The following is a 19,201-nucleotide window of genomic DNA, read 5'->3' on the forward strand; positions in this document are numbered from 1 at the left end:
TAAGTTTTAAAGTTATAGATTTTCTTAAGTGGACCGGGATGATAATTGCATCCGGGTCTGTGTGTTCGGGACCTTGCTGAGTCGCATCTACTGCGACCCCAGAGGTTCCGTTATTTTCTGGCATTGTAAAAATGCAAGGTTTGCAGAGTAGGTCTCCAAGGAGACAAAGATTAGGTGCACAATATTTTGGAACACTGTATCCTTCAACGTTGAATAAACCAGAGCTTTACATAGGAATCTCTTCCTACTGAGTTCGGGCGGATTTTAACCTTTCACCCACTCCAGACGTCTATTGGAGTATTTACGGGAGAAAGGGGTCTGTGTGAAATATGCACGACTGAGTTACTCTACTGTCTTGCGTTAGTTTATCGCCTTACCAAACGTTTGGGCGCCATGTAGTGTAGTTCCTAGTTTCCCACTAGGCCCTGCGCATTGGAATAACATAAACAGTAGTATCGACGTGGAACTGCGGATATTCCAGGCCTCCACTGACTATGCTAAACTTAATTGGGTTGTGTTACCAACTAGCTCAGAGGTCACTGGAAACTTTCTTCTCTGCATAGGAAGTGATCAGCTTCCTTGGCACAGACAAGAAGGGATTCAGCTTTCCAACAACCGTGCAACATGACAACTTTGCTCCTCAGATCAAGAGTCAATCTCTAGGGTCGTGTGAAACAATAGACATGTATTTCACTCAGTCAGTCTAGTGCAGTTTACTTTCACGAGATGTAGAGAATAGAGAGACGGGCGTTTGTCAATAAAGGGTTAACATTTATTGAACAGTCTTTCTTCTCGTACAAGAGAAATGTATTGCCACAATTGCAAGACTTGTTATTATAAAAAGTACGTACAGTAAGATAAGGATTGCGAAATAGAACTGTAAAATCATTGATATGGTTTCTTAGCCATACAATGGTTTAAAAGTAATAAAACATATATACAGTCATATATACATTAGGCTAACATACTCAACTGGTGCTTCTAACTAAGCCTACCCCAGTGTGCCTGACCTAAGCCTAACACGTGGAAGGGGAGTAAATAAGTAGCTTTAAGTTAAGTTGGTTTTGCCAAGGTTTGTTTCAAGAATTCTCGTCTAAGGGTTTAGTCAACACCATACCTCTGAATAGAATGATGGAGGATTGGTATCTCCTTCAGGGGTCACTCTCGATATCCCAGTTACCCGCGAAGGCAGACCGGAAACGCCGGAGCTGGATTTCTCTGCACGAGAAAGGCAGCGGCTCTCTTCAGCGCGTCGAGGAAGGAGGGGGGACAGCGTCCGCGGGCAGCTGGAATCTGCTGGATGTCTTCGCAGAGGGACGGCTGTTCAGCTCCTAAGCGTACTGCACCATTGTTCGCGCTTTAGCAGCGATAATGGTATCAGCAGCTTCACCACCAAGGGACAGCAGGCTGCAGCGACAGAGTGCTAGAGTCACCAACACGGGGTCGTGCAGACAGCTAACAACAGGCAACGAGCAACGAGCAACGAGCAACGAGCTATTGCTTAAGGCAACGTTGGTAATATTTATACCTGACAGGTGCCGGGTTTGACGCAAGTTTGCTGGACATAAGACGTCAATTAAAGATGTCACTAGGAAGTGATAGTTATCAGTTGCTCATTAGAGTTCCATTACTAATCAAAACACAGCAAGCGGGGATTTCCAGGTTTGCTGAGTTTTTATCTTGTTGAAGAACTCGGAGTGTTAATCTAGGAATATCAGATAGTGGTTCCTGCCCTGTCATTGCACTAATTGGTCGCAAAGGAAGTGGCAGAGAGCTATGCTGGAATGTGGCTCTGTTCGTGTGAGGCCAGAGATGACTTTTCTGAAAATTGCACTTGAACGGTTATGCCAATATAGGGAATAAATGGATTTATAGCTGAATAGGGGCATAAGGTCACAGTATCGATCAGGAACCTAGATAAACACATAACAGTTTCACATCAGGCGTAATACTGATGCAGGCCCTTTCACATGGGCCTGGCCCCATGTGAAAGGATGCATTGCTGGAATTACATAATTTTTGTAACGCACTCCAGCAATGCATCACTTTTGCGCTTACAGATACATCTGAAATACTGATGTATCTGTAAGTACTTGCGACATAATGCGTCATATATTTAATATGACGCATGAGTAGAAGACTGAAGGCCTCATTTATGAGGCCATGCGTCACTTTTATGCCACCGGAATGTCAATTTTTGTGATGCACCAGTGCTGTAAAAAATGCACCTTATTGAGTCATATTTACAAAGTGAAGCATCTAGGTAGATGCGTCACTTTGTAAACCCATGTGCCACATTATACCTACGTCAGGTGTAATGTATGCAAAAGGGACGTATTGACGCAAGAAAGGGTCGTAGAGGTGATGCAGTGAAATCTATGAGATACCACTGCGTCACTTTCATGACGCTGTTGCGCCCAAATCTTGCGCCTGTTTCACAGCAGGCGTAAGACTGATGCAGGCTCTTTCACATGGGCCTGGCCCCATGTGAAAGGATGCATTGCTGGAGTTGCATCATTTTTGTGACACACTCCAGCAATGCATCACTTTTGCGCTTACACATACGTCTGAAATACTGACGTATCTGTAAGTACTTGCGACATAATACGTCATATATTTAATATGACGAATGAGCAGAAGACTGAAGGCCTCATTTATAAGGCCATGCGTCACTTTTACGCCACCGGTACGTCACTTATTGTGACGCACCAGTGCTGTTAAAAATGCACCTTATTGAGTCATATTTACAAAGTGACGCATCTAGGTAGATGCGTCACTTTGTACTTTTACGCCACCAGTACGTCACTTTTTGTGACGCATCAGCAGTGTAAAACATGCACCTTATTGAGTTATATTTACAAAGTGACGCATCTAGGTAGATGCGTCACTTTGTAAACCCCTGCGCCACATTATACCTACGTCAGGTGTAATGTATGCAAAAGGGGCGTATTGACGCAAGAAAGGGTCATAGAGGTGACGCAGTGAATAAACTGGGTTTTCCCCATGCTACGCTCCCCGGTGCGCTCCCCAGTGCGCGTACCGGGTGCTCTCCCCTCAAAAATTAAAAAAAAATGTTTTTTTTTCCCTGCGGGGCCCTTTTATGGCCCCCACATCAAACCTAGGAGGTCAGGGGGGTCTACTCTGCCCCCTCATGGTCAATTCCCCCTTTGTTTTTGCCACCTCTTGTGTCTCGATCCTACTGAGACACAAGATGGTGGCGGCTCCGGACTGTTTGGAATGTTTACAGACACCCGAGAGCCAATCAGCTTTCCACACGCAAGTCGCGTAGCGTGCCCGATGTGCTCCCCGGTGCGCGTACCGGGGCACGGCCATAGATATAGATATTTTTTTTTACCTAAATAACTCAAAAACCACTGGAGCACATATCTTGAGACATAGCAAAGGCACATTGGGCTACCAGTCCCTACAATTTTGCCAAGTTTGGTGGAAATCCATTCAGCCGTTCGGGCTAAAAGTGAGGTTGACCGCCCTATGGAAATTAACATGGGGAAAACACGTTTTGGGACCCCCATTTTAACTCGCCCCCGCTTCACGAATCCCCCCCAAACTTTCAGGGAAGGAGCGGAGCTCTGCGAAGCAAATTTGAGGACATTTTCAGGCAGATTCGCCAAACGGTGCTAAAGTTATTCACAATAGAATTTTGAGATTTTGCATTGAAAGAAATCCTAACTATAACTATCTACTGGCGACCGCCAGTAGGTAATAAACATATGTTTGTGTGTGAGTAATAAAAACAATAAAAACTTACCTCAACTATTTATCAATTGAGAAATAAATATTAATAATCAACCAATTGTTAATTGATAAATCACAAATTACTTTCCACCTTCTACCCCAATAAACACCAAAACCCACACCTAAAAATCATTACACAATTTCCATGACTAATTTTAAATTAATAAATTAATATCAATTAAAAACAACGTATTAATTAATTTCAAATAATTTACTTCATAACCTTTACCACTATAAACCCCACAACTTATGTCAAAAAATAATTATACAATTGTCATATTTTAATTTTGATTAATTAGAAATAATTAACAAACACTTATTAATTAATTACAAATAAATGACTTCCCACTCTCATTTCCTATAAATCCCATCACCCACTCCTAAAATCCTACAGAAATGACACAATTAATATAATTAATTACACATTAATTAATTAATAATACTATAAAATCAAAATTCAATAAATACCAATACCTGAAAAATTATAATTACTTTATTATAATGAAATTACGTCCCACCCTCTTCCCCTATAAGCCCACAACCCGCTCCTAATAAATGACACAATTAACATAATTACCATTTATTTTATTAAAAGTAATTAACAACAAATTAATAAATAATTAATAATACATTAATTTCCACAATGAACACTATAAAATCTAAATTAAATAAACAATAATGTATAAAAAATAGTCATTATTTTATTATAATTAAAAAAAGTCCCACCCTATACCTCTATAAACCCACAACCCACTACAGAATTTAAGATAAAATTAATAATTCAAAAAAATTTACACATATATTAAAAACAAAACAAAGTATTACACAAAAAATAGATCACATACTTTTAAAATACACACTAATATACATAACACTAATTAAAACATTAATATTTTATTCAACTATATTTTTTGTAACGAAATTAACAACGATATTTCCAAATGTAATGTAATGTATAGGCATTTATATAGCGCACTACTTACCCGGAGGGTCCCAAGGCGCTTCGACCGCTGCGAAACCCTTCCTGGCTTCCCTGAGAGATGGTCCCTTAATGGGTATCTCCAGGGTGAGACCAGGCATCCCCGGCGGTCTGGTGGGGCCGTTAGTGAAGATGAGGCAAGCTAATGCCCAGAGTTGCCGAGTGTGATCGCTGATCAGAGTGGGCACTGAGGCGAGAGAATTATCGAGTCCGCTGACCCTGGTCCAGAAACCTGCCGCGCTGGGAATCGAACCCTGGTCCCGGGCCGTCCTCTGCTCCCGGGTCTGCCGCCTCTAACCAGTGAGCCACACTACTTCACAATATAAAAAACAATATATCTTACCTCCAAGTCTATATTCTTGACCACGATATTCTTTCTGTCGATATTTCTATATTGCGATATTTAAAACTCGATATTTGTGTATGTCGACATTTCAAACTCGATATTCTGTCTTTGCACTGAGTGGATGTATATTTTTGGGTGGAATGTTGTGAAATGAAATTATGTGGATAGAAAATATGCGGTATATAGTGTATAGCAATTATGTAGAGTGGGATTATGTGTTATGGAGATTAAATATGTGGTAAGGTAATCTCAGTTGTGGAGTGGTAACCTCAGGTTTAGTCTGCATTGTTTTCATAGAAGCTATACTATAAACTCAATTAGACAAAAAAAGAAGGAGTCACTGAGGAGAAATTCTTGACCTAGTGAGAGGTGAGAGTATGAGGAGAGCCACTGGAATTATTTGACTGTTTGGCTGCAACGATTTTTGCTGAATTGGACATTTTCCACATTTGCCACATAATCCATCATCAGATGCCTAATCAGCAGATTTGAACAAAAAAACCCTTGTGTCTATCTCAAATGGCTCAAACGTTACCAAAAATAGAGCGACAAGTGATACAGCGTGGTGGTAAGCCCGTTGCTAACCTGGAATGGTTAACTGTTACTATTGCTAAATGTGGGTAATAAATTGGTACTAGAGTTGCACTCACCTCTTTTGTTTCTTTCTGCGCCTCTCTACCCTTTTCTGTATTTCTCTTGCCTCTTTTTGTACATCTCTTCTGCTTTCTGTACCTCCCTTCTTTCTGCACCCCTCATGTCTCCTTCTCCATCTCTCTTGCTTCTTCCTACACCTATCTTGCTTCTTTCTTCTACACCTTTCATTCCTCTTTCTGCACCTCTGTTGCTTTTTTCTATACGTCTCCTGCCTCTTTCTGCACCCTCTTCCCTATTTCTGTCCCTCTCTTATCTGTTTCTGCACCTTTCTTGCCTCTTTCTGCATTTTTCTTGCTTCTTATGCTTCTTTCTGCATCACACTTGCTTCTTATGCACTTTCCTTGCTTCTTTCTGCACCTCTCTTGCTTCTTTCTGCTCCTCTTTTGCCTCTTTCTACACGTCTGTTGGTTCCTTTTTTACTTTTCTTGCACCTTTCTCTACCTCTCTTGCATCTTTCTATACCACTCTTCCCTTGTTCTGCACCTCTGTTGCCTAGTTATTTACCTCTCTTGCCTCTTCCTGCAATTCTCTTGCTTCTTTCTGCACTTCTCTTGCCTCTTTCTTTATTTCTGTTGGTTCCTTATGTACTTCTTTCTGTTCCCCTCTTGCATATTTCTGTACATCTGTGGCTTTTTTCTGTGCTTTGCTTGCTTCTTTTTGCACATCTATTGCTTTGTCTGTACCCCTCTTGCCTCATTCTGCATCCCTCTTCCCTCTTTCTATACCTCTCTTGCCTCTTTCTGTACCTCTCCTGCCTCTTTCTGCAGTTCTCTTACATCTTTCTGCACCTCTAATGGTTCTTTCTGCACTTTTCTATCTGCACCCCACTTGCCTCTTTCTGCACCTCTGTTTATTTTTTCTACACTTTTCTTGATTTTTTCCATACCTCTCCTGCTTCTTTCTGACCACTTATTGCCTCTTCCTGTGCCTCTCTACCCTATTTATCCTCCTCTCTTGCCTGTTTCTGAAACTCTCTTGCCTCTTTCTGTCCTTTTCTCACCTCTTTCTGCATTTCTGTTGGTTCTCTCTGCATTTCTCTTGCATCTTTCTTCTCCAATCTTGCTTTTTTCTGTATATCTGTTGCTTCTTTCTGCATTTCTCTTTCTTCTTTCTGCACATCAATTGCCTTTTATGTACCCCTCCTGTCAGACACTCTACCCTCTTCCCTCTTTCTGAACCTCTCTTGCTTCTTTTGTACCTTTCTTGCCTCTTTCTGCAGTTCTCTTGCCTCTTTCTGAACCCCTGTTGCTTCTTTCTGCACTTCTCTTTCCTCTTTCTGTACCCCTCTTCCCTCTTTCTGCACCTCTCTTGCCTCTTTCAGCACCCCACTTGCCACTTGCTGTACTTCTAGAGCTTCTTTCTGCATTGCTGTTGGTTCTTTCTGCACTTTTCTTGCCTCTTTATGCTCCACCCTTGCCTCTTTATGCAACTCTGTTGGTTTATTCTGCACTTCTCTTGCTTTTTTCTATACCTCTCACTTCTTTCTGCACCCCTCTTGCCTCTTCCTGCACATCACTTCTCTCGTTTTGCACCTCTCTTTCCGGTTTCTGCAACTCTCTTGCCTCTTTCTGTAGTTCTCTTGCTTCCTTCTGCACCTCTGATGTTGTTGCTTGTTACTGTACTCTCTTGCCTCTATCTGTAAACATCATGCCTCTTTCAACACCTCTCTTACCTCTTTCTGCACCTCTCTTGATTCTTTCTGCACTTCTCTTGCTTTTTTCTACACATCTCTTTTTTTCTCCAACTCTCTTGTCTCTTTCATCACTTCTCTTGCTTCTGTCTGTACCTTTGTTGCTTCTTTCAGCACTTCTCTTGCCTCTTTATGTACGGCTCTTGCCTGTTCCTGCACCTCTCTTGCCTCTTTCTGCACCTCTGTAGCCTCTTTCTGCACCTCACTTGCTTCTTTCTTGCCTCTTTCTGCATTTATCTTGACTGCTTCTTCACCTCTCTTGCCTCTTTCTGCACCTCTCATGCCTCTGTATGTATCTCACTTGCCTCTTTCTACAACCTTCTTGAGTCTTTCTATATCGCTCTTCCCTCTTTCTATATCTCTCTTGCCTCTTTCTGCACCCCTGTTACGTCTTTCTGAACCTGTCTTGCCTCTTTCTGCAACTCTTGTGTCTCTCTGTGCAGCACTCTTCCCTAATATTGTACCTCTCTTGTCTCTTTCTGCACCTTTCTAGCCTCTTTCTGTACCCCTCTTTCCACCCATCTCTTCCTTCTTTCTGCAGTTCTCTTGCCTCTTTCTCAACATCTGCTGCTTCTTTCTGCACTTCACTTGCTTTTCTCTGTACCTCTCTTGCCTCTTTCTTCACTTCTCTTGCCTCTATGTGCACTTCTCATGCCTCTTTCTGCGCATGTTTTACTCTTTCTGCACCTCTCTTGTTTTTTTCTGCACTTCTCGTTCTGTACTTCTCTTGCTATTTTCTGTACTCAAATGGGAAGAGTAAGCTGTCAAATTTAAAGGTCTGCGTGCTCTCCTGACTGATGTATATGACTACTTGTGCATGTATTCTCACATGTGTTACGCATCTGAAGATGGTAGCTTAGAAATTGAGTAGCTTCTCCTACAGGTGGTCAAATACTCTCAGTTCTGCCCTGTCATATGTTAGCACAGGCACACATGTCTTATATATATAGGTGTTATAGAGCCTCTCATACATTCTATTGAATACCCATGTGCCATATATTATGAGAAGAAAGAAATACATACACTCTTTTGAACACAAAGTTACAGCATTTGCTGTTTGAAACATAGGTATTCAAGTATGTGTATGTTTATTTTTCTGTAACATGTCACTAGGTAAAAGCAGAGACACACACATGCATACCTTCATACTTACAACAGTGATATGGTTAGGATTGTTGTTTTACATCTGTTTGGACTAACATTCTGAGCAGTCAATAAATAGTGAACCTTCAAGAGAAAAGTGAGGTTTAAGACATCTTGGGAGAAGGATTAGTGATTAGGCTACTTTGTATGAGTCTGTGGAATGGTACAGTCGAAGAAGGTCTTTTTCTGCACATTTATTGCTTCTTTCTGTTCTTCTCTTACTTCTTTCTGCACCTTTCTATCTCTTTCTGGACTTCTGTTTCCTCTTTCTGCATTTCTCTTGCTTCTTTCTGCACCTTTCTTCTCCTTTCTGCACCTCTACTCACCTATACACCACCTTCCTTATTCATACAGATAGTAACACATAATTACTCTCTTCCATAATCACTGACACAAACACATACTCACCCGTATAGCCACTCTCTCACTCACTCACTCACTCACTCACTCACTCACTCACTCACTCACTCACTCACTCACTCACTCACTCACTCACTCACTCACTCATTCACACATAAAGTCACTTATCTTCTCCAACAATCACACATACTGCCTTTCACATATGCAGTTACCCACCCATATACCACTGAGAAAGTTATACACTATCCAACACAGTCATGTGTACACACACTCAACCATACTGTCCCACGCAGATGCACTCATGAACCCATACACCCAGGGATTCACCCACTCATATATCCATGCAGGCAGTCACACAGCCCCTCACCCACCCACACAGATACTCAGGCACCCATACAGGTACTCAGACAACCAATCAATAACCCATATAGACACTCACATACCTACTTACCAACCCATGCAGCCACTTACACACCAACTGATGGACTTATACACATATTTACACAGATTATTCATTCATCCATACATTCACTAAGACATGTTTAATCACTCACTCATACAGTCAGTCAAGCACCCAACAAATCATCCAGACAGACACTCGCACACTCACTAATTCTTCTAATACACCTTTGCTTATATATAACATTCTTAAACTTTTTAGAAGCACTCAAAATCACTGGCTAATGTCATCAGTGATCTCATTTGAGATGTCATCAGTGATGTCACTGACAATCAATCAATCAATCAATCAGAACATTTGTAAAGTGCACTACTCACCTGTGGGGGTCTCAAGGCGCTGGGGAGGGGGAAATGCTGCTACTGCTCGAATAGCCAGGTCTTGAGTAGTCTTCTGAAGGTTAGCAGGTCCTGTGTCTGCCGTAGGAGGATGGGGAGGGTGTTCCAGGTCTTGGCGGCAAGGTGGGCGAACGATCTGCCGCTGGAGGTCGCTCTTCGGATCCGGGGGATGGTGGTGAGGGAGAAGTCAGCGGAGTCGTCTGTTGAGGTATGCGCTGATTCAGTGTCATGGAGTGCCTTGTGTGCGTGGGTGAGGAGCTTGAAGGTGATCCTCTTGTTGACGGGGAGCCAGTGCAGGATCCTCAGGTGAGGTGTGATGTGGCTGCAGCGAGGGATGTCGGGGACCAGGTGTGCAGAGGCTTTCTGCGTGCATTGTAGTTGTTTCAGGAGTTTGGCCGAGACTCCGGCGTAAGGGGCTTTGCCGTAGTCCAACCTGCTGGTGACGAGGGCCCAGATGACCGTTCTTCTTATTTTGGTGAGGATACACCTGTAGATCTTGCGGAGCATACGGAGGTTGTTGAAGCAAGAGGACCAGACGGCATTGACCAGAGTAGAGTCAAGGATGAACCCCAGGTTGCGTGCGTGTTCGGTGGGTGTTGGTGCTGTTCCCGGTGCGGTCGGCAACCAGGAGTCATCCCATGCTGAGGGAGTGGAGCAGAGTATGAGGACTTCTGTCTTGTCTGAGTTTAGCTTCAGGCGGCTGTTCTTCATCCAATCGGCGATGGCTTTCATTCCTTTGTGGGGATTGGTTTTGGCGGTGAGGGGGTCCTTGGTGAGGGATAGTATCAGCTGGGTGTCGTCGGCATAGGGGATGATGTTGAGGTCATGTAGTCGGGCGATGTGGGCGAGCGGTCCCATGTAGATGTTAAACAATGTCGGGCTCAGTGTTGAGCCTTGGGGTACGCTGCAGAAGATTTTGGTGGCTTCAGAGCAGAAAGAGGGGAGGCAAACACTCTGGGGTCAGTCAGAGAGGAAGGAAGTTGTCCAATCCAGAGCCTTGTCTCGGATCCCTGCGCCGTGGAGGCGTGTGTATAGGGTGCGGTGGCACAGTGTCCAAGGCAGCTGACAGGTCCAGGAGGATGAGGGCCGTGGTTTCACCATTGTCCAGCAGGGCCAAGATGTCGTTGGTGGCAGCTATGAGGGCATTTTCAGTGCTGTGGTTGTTGCGGAACCTGGACTGGGACGGGTCCACGATGCTGTTCTCCTTAAGGTAGCGTGTCAGTTGTCTGTTGACGGTCTTGACGATGAGCTTCACCGGGAACGGGAGCAGGGAGATGGTCCTTAGGGTCAGACTTGGGTTTCTTGAGTAAGGTGTGCTTCCAGCTCTCAGGGAAGGTCGCTGTCTCGGAGGAGATGTTGATGGCTTTCCGGAGATGGGGTGCAATGGTGGGCTGGCTTTGTTGAAGATGTGGTGTTGGCATAGGTCTGACAGGCGATCCAGAGTGGATGGTGTTCATGATTTTGATGGTGTCGTCATCGCTTATGTTGGTCCAACAGAGCAGGGGATCGGTGCGGATGGTGGCCATGGAGATGGGGTCTCAGTGGCTGTCGGGGCGGTCGTGACATTGAAGCTGTTGTGGATGTCTGAGGTCTTGCGATGGAAGAAGGTGGCTAGGAACTCACAGAGGTCTTGCGAGGGTGGGATGTCTTTGGTGTTGGAGAGTTCCTTCTTCCTTCACGATGTTGAAGAGCTCTTTGCTGTTGTGTGCATTGTCGACTAGGCAGTCTTTGAAGGAGGACCTTTTGATGGATATGATGAGGTAATGGTGTTGGTGCATGGTGTTCTTGTGGGTTGTGTAGTTGTCGGTTCACGGTGCCATTTCTTCTCAAGTTTTTTGCACGTTTGCTTAGAGACCAGGAGGTCCTCGGTGATCCAGCTGGCTTTCTTGCTGGTGTGTCTGTTGGAGGGTTTCTTGATCGGACGAGTGTGTTGGTACAGTCGTCGATCCACTGTCTGAGGTTGGGAGTGGCGGTGTTGGGGTCAGCGGGGTCAGCGGGTTCAGAGGGTCGGCTTTGGGCGAGGGTGGTTGTTAGCTGGTCTTCAGTGACTTTGCTCCAGCAGCGGCAAGGGATCTGTTGGGTGTGGTGTTGTGTGGTAGGTTTCCGGAAGATGAAGTGGATGCAGCGATGGTCGATCCACTGGAGTTCGGTGGAGTGGCTGAAGGAGACGTAGGAGAAATGGAGAAGATGGGGGTTAAGCGTGTGGCCGGCAGAGTGAGTGGGTGTTGTGACGAGCTGTCTGAGTCCGGGGTTGGCGAGGTTGTCGATCAAGGCTTGTGGAGTTGGTGTTGTTTGTGTTCTCGAGGTGGATGTAGTCTGTGGAGATGAGGGCGTTTTTACTAACGAAGTCGGCGATGGAGTTGCTAAACTGTGGCCGGCGGGTCTGTAGACTAGGGTTCCTCTGAGGGTAGTGCTGGGGTCGGTGTGGATCTGGAAGTGCAGGTGTTCAGCGGTACAGAGGGTGTCGTTGGTGTTGGTCGAGACTCTGAGCGTGTTCTTGTGGATGATGGCGATTCCTCCTCTGTTCCAGTGCGGTCCTTGCGGGTGATCTTGTAGCCGTCTAGGATGACTATGGCAATGTTGGGTGCTAAGGAGGCTTTCATCCAGTTCTCCGTCAGGAAGTCGACGTCTGGGGAGGTTGCATCAAGTAGGTCCCAGAGTTCAACGGCATGATTGCGGATGGAGCTGGTGTTGAGAAGAATGCATCTGAGGTGGTTGCGTTCTTTCACGGTGGGTGGCTTCGTGGATCGGATGCTGGTGAAGCTGCAGTGCTGGCAGGAGAAGGGTCCTTGGATGCGCTTGGGGCAGCCAGGCAGCAGGTGTGTGATAGTCCGGTATTGAGTGCATGGAGGGTGCTGGCATCGTAGCGGTGTCAGGTCCTGCGGCATTCACGGGGGCCAGGGGTTCTGGCACTCGGCGCGGTCCAGGCACAGACAGGCGTAGACGCGCTTGCCCTAAGAAGGGGAGGTGGGAGGGAGGAGCAGCAGGGAGGAGGGAGTGGACGAATGTGCGAGTGGAGGGGCGGGGCCACAGGAGACGCAGCGGCGGGAAAAACAGGGCCAGGAACGGCAAAGGAACAGAAGGCAACAGAAGGCAAAAAAGGGCATAGGGCACAGAAATACAATAGGGGAAAAGGAGGAACGAAAAACAAAACAAAAAACAGGCACAGGGCACAGAAATATAAAAGGAGAAAGGAGGAATGAAAAACTAAAAAAATAACCAATTAAACAGAAGCAATACAATTATAAAAGCAATTGAAAAACAAAACTAATAAACTATTAAACAGTAGGATTGCTAAGACATCTTCAGAGGCCCTTCCCCCCATTCTTCAACACTCTGCAAACGTTCCTCCTGGCAGACTACGGGATGGGGATGAAGTCCAATTTACTCCTGAGGGACTTTGGGGGCCAAGAAGCCCTCCTTGGACCTCCTGTAAGTCCTACGCAGGGAAATTTCTGAGCGCTAGTCGGAGGTCCAGCACCCTTTCTCCACCACTATGCAACTGCGACTACTAGTTAAAGAAGTGCTTGCAATGTAATAGGTTTTGCATTTGCAAGAGTTAAGGCTATTGGTGTTGTAAATGTAAAAGTTTTTTACTAATGTTTTTTTGGGTGGAGTAGATCTACACTGTGTGTAGTGGCATTATGAGGTATGTTGTGCAGTGAAATTATGTGGATAGAAAGTATGTGGTATTTAGTGTATAGGAATTATGTAGAGTGGGATTATGTGTTATGGAGAGTAATTTTGTGGTATGGTAGTCTGTGTTGTGAAGAGGTAACCTCAGGTTTAGTCTTCCTCGTTTCCATAGAAGCTCAACTGTGAACTCAGTGAGACAAAAAAAGAATGAATCACTGCGGAGCACTTGAGAACCTAGTGAGAAATATGAGCAGGGCCCCAGGAATTATGCAACTGTTTGGCTGCACCGACTTTCGCACAGTTATACATTTTCCACATTAGCCACATAATTCATCATCTGCTCCCTAATCGGCAGATTTAAACAAAAAAAGGGTTGTTTTAGCTCAAATGGGTCAAATGTTACCAAAAATGCAGGAGGGCTAGTTGGCCCCCAGGGACCCTCGGGAGGAAACAGGACTTCATCCCCCAAACAAGAGTGCGCCAGCAGGTGCATTTACAGAGTGGTGGAGAGAGGGGGAGTGGCTTGTGTCCACCTCTCACTATGTGGGGTTTACTGGAAGTAAGAGGTAGGCTAGGTGGTCCCTAAAGGACCCACAGCAGCAAAAGGGACTTCAATCCCCATCCAAGAGCGCACCAGGGAGCTTATTTGCAGAGTGGTGGGCAAAGTGGGCTTGGCCTGCTATGAGAACGTATCAATCCTGCTGTGTGGGACTTAATGGAGGCAATATGAGGGGTATTTGGCCCCCAAGGATGTACTTGGGGGCCAGCTACCCCTCTTGTTACCTCCAGTAAGTCCCACATGGGGGATTACTAAGACGTCTTCAGAGGCCATGTCCCCCTTACTTCACCACTCTGCAAAGGCGCCTCCTGACATGATAGGGATGAAGTCCATTATACTCCTGAGGGACTTTGGGGGCCAAGAAGCCTTCCTGGGATCTCCTGTAAGTGCTACACAGGGGAATTTGTGAGTGCTGATCGGAGGCCCAGCACCCTTTCTCTACCACAATGCAAACGTTACTACTAGTTAAAGAAGTGTTTACAATGTAATAGGTTTCCCATTTGCAAGAGTTAGAGCTATTGGCATTTTTTTTTTTTTAACTTTATTGATAGGAAGGAATAGTGATTAATCAGTTGCATACATTCTTTCGGCAATCGTTACATATTGTACAAATTATCTTTTCCCATATGCGATAAGAGACTTTTTCGTAACAAGGACTGTGTCGCCCTAACCTTCCTGAGTCTTGTATATATATCAATCGTCTGTTTCTTCGTGTAAATTGCAATCCTTTATTATCCCCTCCCTCCTATATTAATCAATGGTAACATCACTTTTCATTTAAACCATAAATAACAAACTTCCCAACTTTCCCCCCCAACCCTGTGTCATCGTAGCCCTTGTGTTTCACCCATATCCCGTAGTAGCCTTTGTCTCTGCTTGCACTTTGACATATGGCCAGGTTAGTGCCGCTAACGTTGCGTTGTCTTATTATTGAGGTAACTACCCTGCATCCGCTCTGTTACTCCTCCTCCCCCTCCGAGTCTAGGTCCTCCCCCTCCGGTAGGGGTTCACAGATTTCCCCTCTGTAGATATTCCACGCCGCCCACACTTTGTTCCACTTGCGGGGCGCTGCACGAAGTACGTAAACTGCTCTCTCTGTTACCATTAGGATGTCCATGTTCTTAGCCCATCTACTGGCGGTGGGTACGTCTGGCGCACCCCATTTCTGTGCTATATCCCGCTTAGCCACTGTCATAGCCAACGTTGCCCAAGTCAGTTCGTATCTACCCAGGTCATTGGGGTCCCAGATGTTCAAAAGGCATTTGCGTGGTTCAGGTAATATGGAGAGTTTAAGGGCCTGGGAGATTGAGCGGAGTACTTGTCTCCAGAATTCGCGTATTTGTGGGCATTCCCATAGTGTGTGTATCAGTGTCCCTTCCTCCCCGCAGCCTCTCAAACAGAAGGGGTGTGGTGCTCTCTGTATTTTATGCAACAGTGTCCTGGTGTAGTAGATGCGGTGCAGGATTTTAAGTTGTACCAGTCTGAGCTTACTGGAGATTCCAACCTCTTTCGGGGAGGCCAGCGCCTCATTCCATTCGAAGTCGTCTGTCCCATCCAATTCCCCTTCCCATTTCTCCTTAAGTTTCAGCGTAGGGTTTTTGAGGATATTGATCAGTTTTTTATAGGTAAGGGAGGTGGCGCTTTGGAGCATGAATTCCGTTAGCAGTCTATCCTCCAACGGGGAGGAGTCCGGCAGAGTGGTGCCTGTAGGGATTGCCTGTAGTAATGCATGTCGAATTTGGACGTATCTAAATGTTTCTGTGGGTCCCAGGTCGTACTGCTGTTGTAGGTGTGGAAATGGTATTACTGTGTCAGTGTCCCAGAGGTCCCCTACTGTAGAGATGCCTATGGAGTCCCACCGCTCAAACCCCTTACAGCCTCTCAGGTTCCCCAATGTCTTCGTGTCCCACAATGGCGTCATTTTGGTGATCTGACCTGCCCATCCCAGACGGGCCTGTGCCATGTGCCATAGGGTCGCCGTGTGTTTGGTCGGACCAATTAGGGTCTTCAGTTGTGACTTGTTATAGAGCACGGACAGCATACAGTCCGTCCCAAGTTGTGACCAATCTGCCCGGTAGGCTGGGTCGTCTTTTGGGGCGTGGATCCAGTAGTTTATAATTTTAAGTTGGGCCGCCCAGTAATATAGCTGAATGTTGGGGAGCGCTATGCCCCCCTCGTACCAGCTTTTCACCAGCTTGTCGTACGCTATACGCGCCGGGCCCGCATTCCAGAGCAGGACAGTGACCAGCGCTACGATCTGCTTGAAGTATCGCGGTGGTACCAGGTGTGGAGTATTCTCCAGAACATAGAGGAGCCTCGGGAGGGCCATCATCTTGTACAATGCCGCCCTACCCAGTAGGGTCAGGGGCAGGGCCGCCCAATGCTTAACATCTGCTCGCAGGCGATCTATGGGTGGTTTTAGATTGCTAACAAAAAAGTCCGCTGCCTCGCTCGTGATGACAATTCCTAAGTATTTGAAGGAGGCCGATGTCGTCAGCAGCGGGCAGTTCCCCTGTAATCTCGGCGCCGGGCCTTTTAACGTATATAAGGTAGATTTCTTATCTAGCCATGCCAGCATACGACCTGCTTTGTCGCCCACATCGTAAATTCTATGTTGAGTGTTTGCGATATACCCTTTCTCAGTCGTTTTGAGGTGAGCTAGGTATTGTTGTTGTCGAACCATGAGGGTGTGTGCCGTGGAGGGGGAGGGGTCTGTCATATGTGTATTGTTGGCCGTGTCGAGTGCAAGTTCCAAGTCTGTGAGTTCCTTTCGGGAGTCCCGTTTGTGCCCCGTTATCGCTGCAATGGCCGCCCCCCTGAGGACTGTCTTGTACGCCTCCCACAGGGTGGATGGTGACACCACAGTGCCTGTGTTTTCAGCAAAATACTGCGTTGTCACAAGTTTGAGTTTCTTTCGAATCTTGGGGATTTTTAAAAAATTGGGGTAAATTGGGTAGATCCGTGCGCACCGTTTCCCCCCGGTGGTAAGCGATAGGACAATTGGAGAGTGATCGGAGATTCCCCTGGGTAGTGTGTCCACCTTGTCCACCATGTCTAGTCCCAATCCCAGTGCCATGAAGTAGTCTATACGAGATAAGCTATTATGTACCGCTGAGTAGTAAGTGTATTGTGTGGCCTCGGTATGTAGCTGTCGCCAGATGTCTATAAGGCCTAGGGCTTCCACAAAATCTGATAGTGGTGCAGTACCTCGGGCCGGGTCCTAGAGGGAAAGGTGTCCTTAAGTGGATCCATGATTGCATTAAAGTCCCCCCCAACAATCGTGTCGCCATCGGGGAGGTCAAGAAGGAATTTGCCCAGTGCCGGTAGGGCCACAGAGTGGAGAGCTGGGGGGATATATACTGATTTCACATTTAGAGCTCTGCCCTCCCACTGCCCGTGGACCGCAGCAAAGCACCCCTGGTCATCCGCCACACGGCGGGTTATAATAAAGGGGGATGATTTTCTCACTAGTATGCCTGTTCCCCTGGAGCCAGCAGTGAAGTCTGCGTGTACCGCCATAGTGTAGCCACGTCTGTCTGGTGCTTTGCAGGTGGACCCTGTGAGGTGGGTTTCTTGTAGGAGAACTATGTCTGGGTTTTGCCGCTTTATGGCCTGCAGGACCAAGCCTCTTTTGATTTTGTCACCCAGGCCTCGGACATTCCATGTTAGCATGCGTAGCGGGGGTATCCCCCCGGCTATTGAGGAGCCCTCGGCGGGCGTGTGATTAAGCGGCCTGGCCATTAGGCTGATAAGGGAGTCTCGCACACAACGTGTGCTGTGGCGTGACCCATGCGTCGATTTGTGCCGTGTTGTGTAGGAGACATACAGATGTCTGGGTGATAGTGCAATGTGGGTGCTGAACGATGACTACAAACAAAATTAAGCATTCTAACATGAAAACTTCAATCCCATCCCCCCTCCCTGCTACCCTGCTCCACGGACTGACCCCCGCCCGTTTCCCCAACTGTGCAGAGTGCTTTAGTCCTTCCCTAGCTATCTTACTTGCTTGTGGGGTTGGTGAGTCCCCCCCGGGCACTGCCTGTGCCCACCTTACTCAGCCACGTCCGAACCACGGCACCTGCGGTCCATTCAGTCTCGAAATCAATATAGTCTGGCTTCATACCGGAGCCAATTGTCCAGAATCCAGCGGGTCTCTCTCAAGGTCCGATTCTATTTCCTCCGCGCCTTCCTGATGGGGCAGTGGGGAGGATTGACTGGGCATTGTTCTGTCAGGACGGTGTCGCGGTCGGTCTCGCTGTGAGCGGTGTCGCTGTCCCGCTGGTCTCCAGCCTTCCAGCCATTCTTGTGCCACCTCTGGCGTGTCGAAAAACCAAGTCTTCCCCTCGGCCACAATTTGTAGTTTAGCAGGGAACATCATGGAGTACGGTAGTTCCCTGTCGCGTAGTGCCTTTTTTACCTCCGTGAAGGACTTGCGCCGCCTGGCCACTTCTGCCGTGTAGTCTGGGAAAAATGCTAAGGTTGCATTTTGAATCCGCACTGGTGGGGAGTTTCTTGCTGCCTGTAGAATTGCATCCCTGTCTCTAAAATTAAAGAGCCGTGCTAGCACAGGTCTTGGTGCTGCTCCCGTCTTGGGCGGGCCCCCCGGGACTCTGTGCGCTCTCTCCACCGAAAAGAAGTGGGATAGGCCTTTGGGCTGGAGTTTGTTTTTAATGAGGTCTTCTACATAGAGGTCCATGGCTCCCTTCCCCTCCGTCTCTGGAAGCCCAAGGATGCGTACGTTATTGCGTCTCGAACGCCCTTCCTGGTCGTCCAGCTTTTCGTGTAGGAGCTTGGTTACTTTCTGCATCTTTTCCATGGCCACTTGGAGCTCTGAGGTGTCTTCCACAAGTGACTTTGTGACCACTTCCACCTGCGACACCCTCTCCGCCATTTTGTGAAAGTCTGCTCGCAGCAGTGAGACTTCCGAGGAGATGGCGCCCACTGTAGTTTTCACCTCTGAGAGTGTTTTCATGATATCTTCCAGCGTTATTTTTGTCGTTTTGTCCGCTTCCTGGGCCTGGCCTGTGGAGGATCGCCCTGTAGTTTGTTGGTGTCCTTGGTGTCCGTAGGCGAATTTGTCCAGTTTAGCCTGCGTGGCCCCACTCCTGAGGCCCTTACCCGCCATGGTGCTGGGGCCTGCCAGGTCCAGAGTCTTGCCTTGCTTCTTCGCGACCTGCGCGACGTCTGAAGTCGTCGTTTGTAGGTATCAACCAGGGAATAGCAGGTTGATGGGTGTCGGACAGAGTGTCACCCTCCGCCGTCTGTGTATGCTTCGCTGGTCGA

The sequence above is a fragment of the Lissotriton vulgaris genome, chromosome 2_1, assembly GCF_964263255.1.
Source record: "Lissotriton vulgaris chromosome 2_1, aLisVul1.2, whole genome shotgun sequence".
NCBI classification, from domain to species: domain Eukaryota; kingdom Metazoa; phylum Chordata; class Amphibia; order Caudata; family Salamandridae; genus Lissotriton; species Lissotriton vulgaris.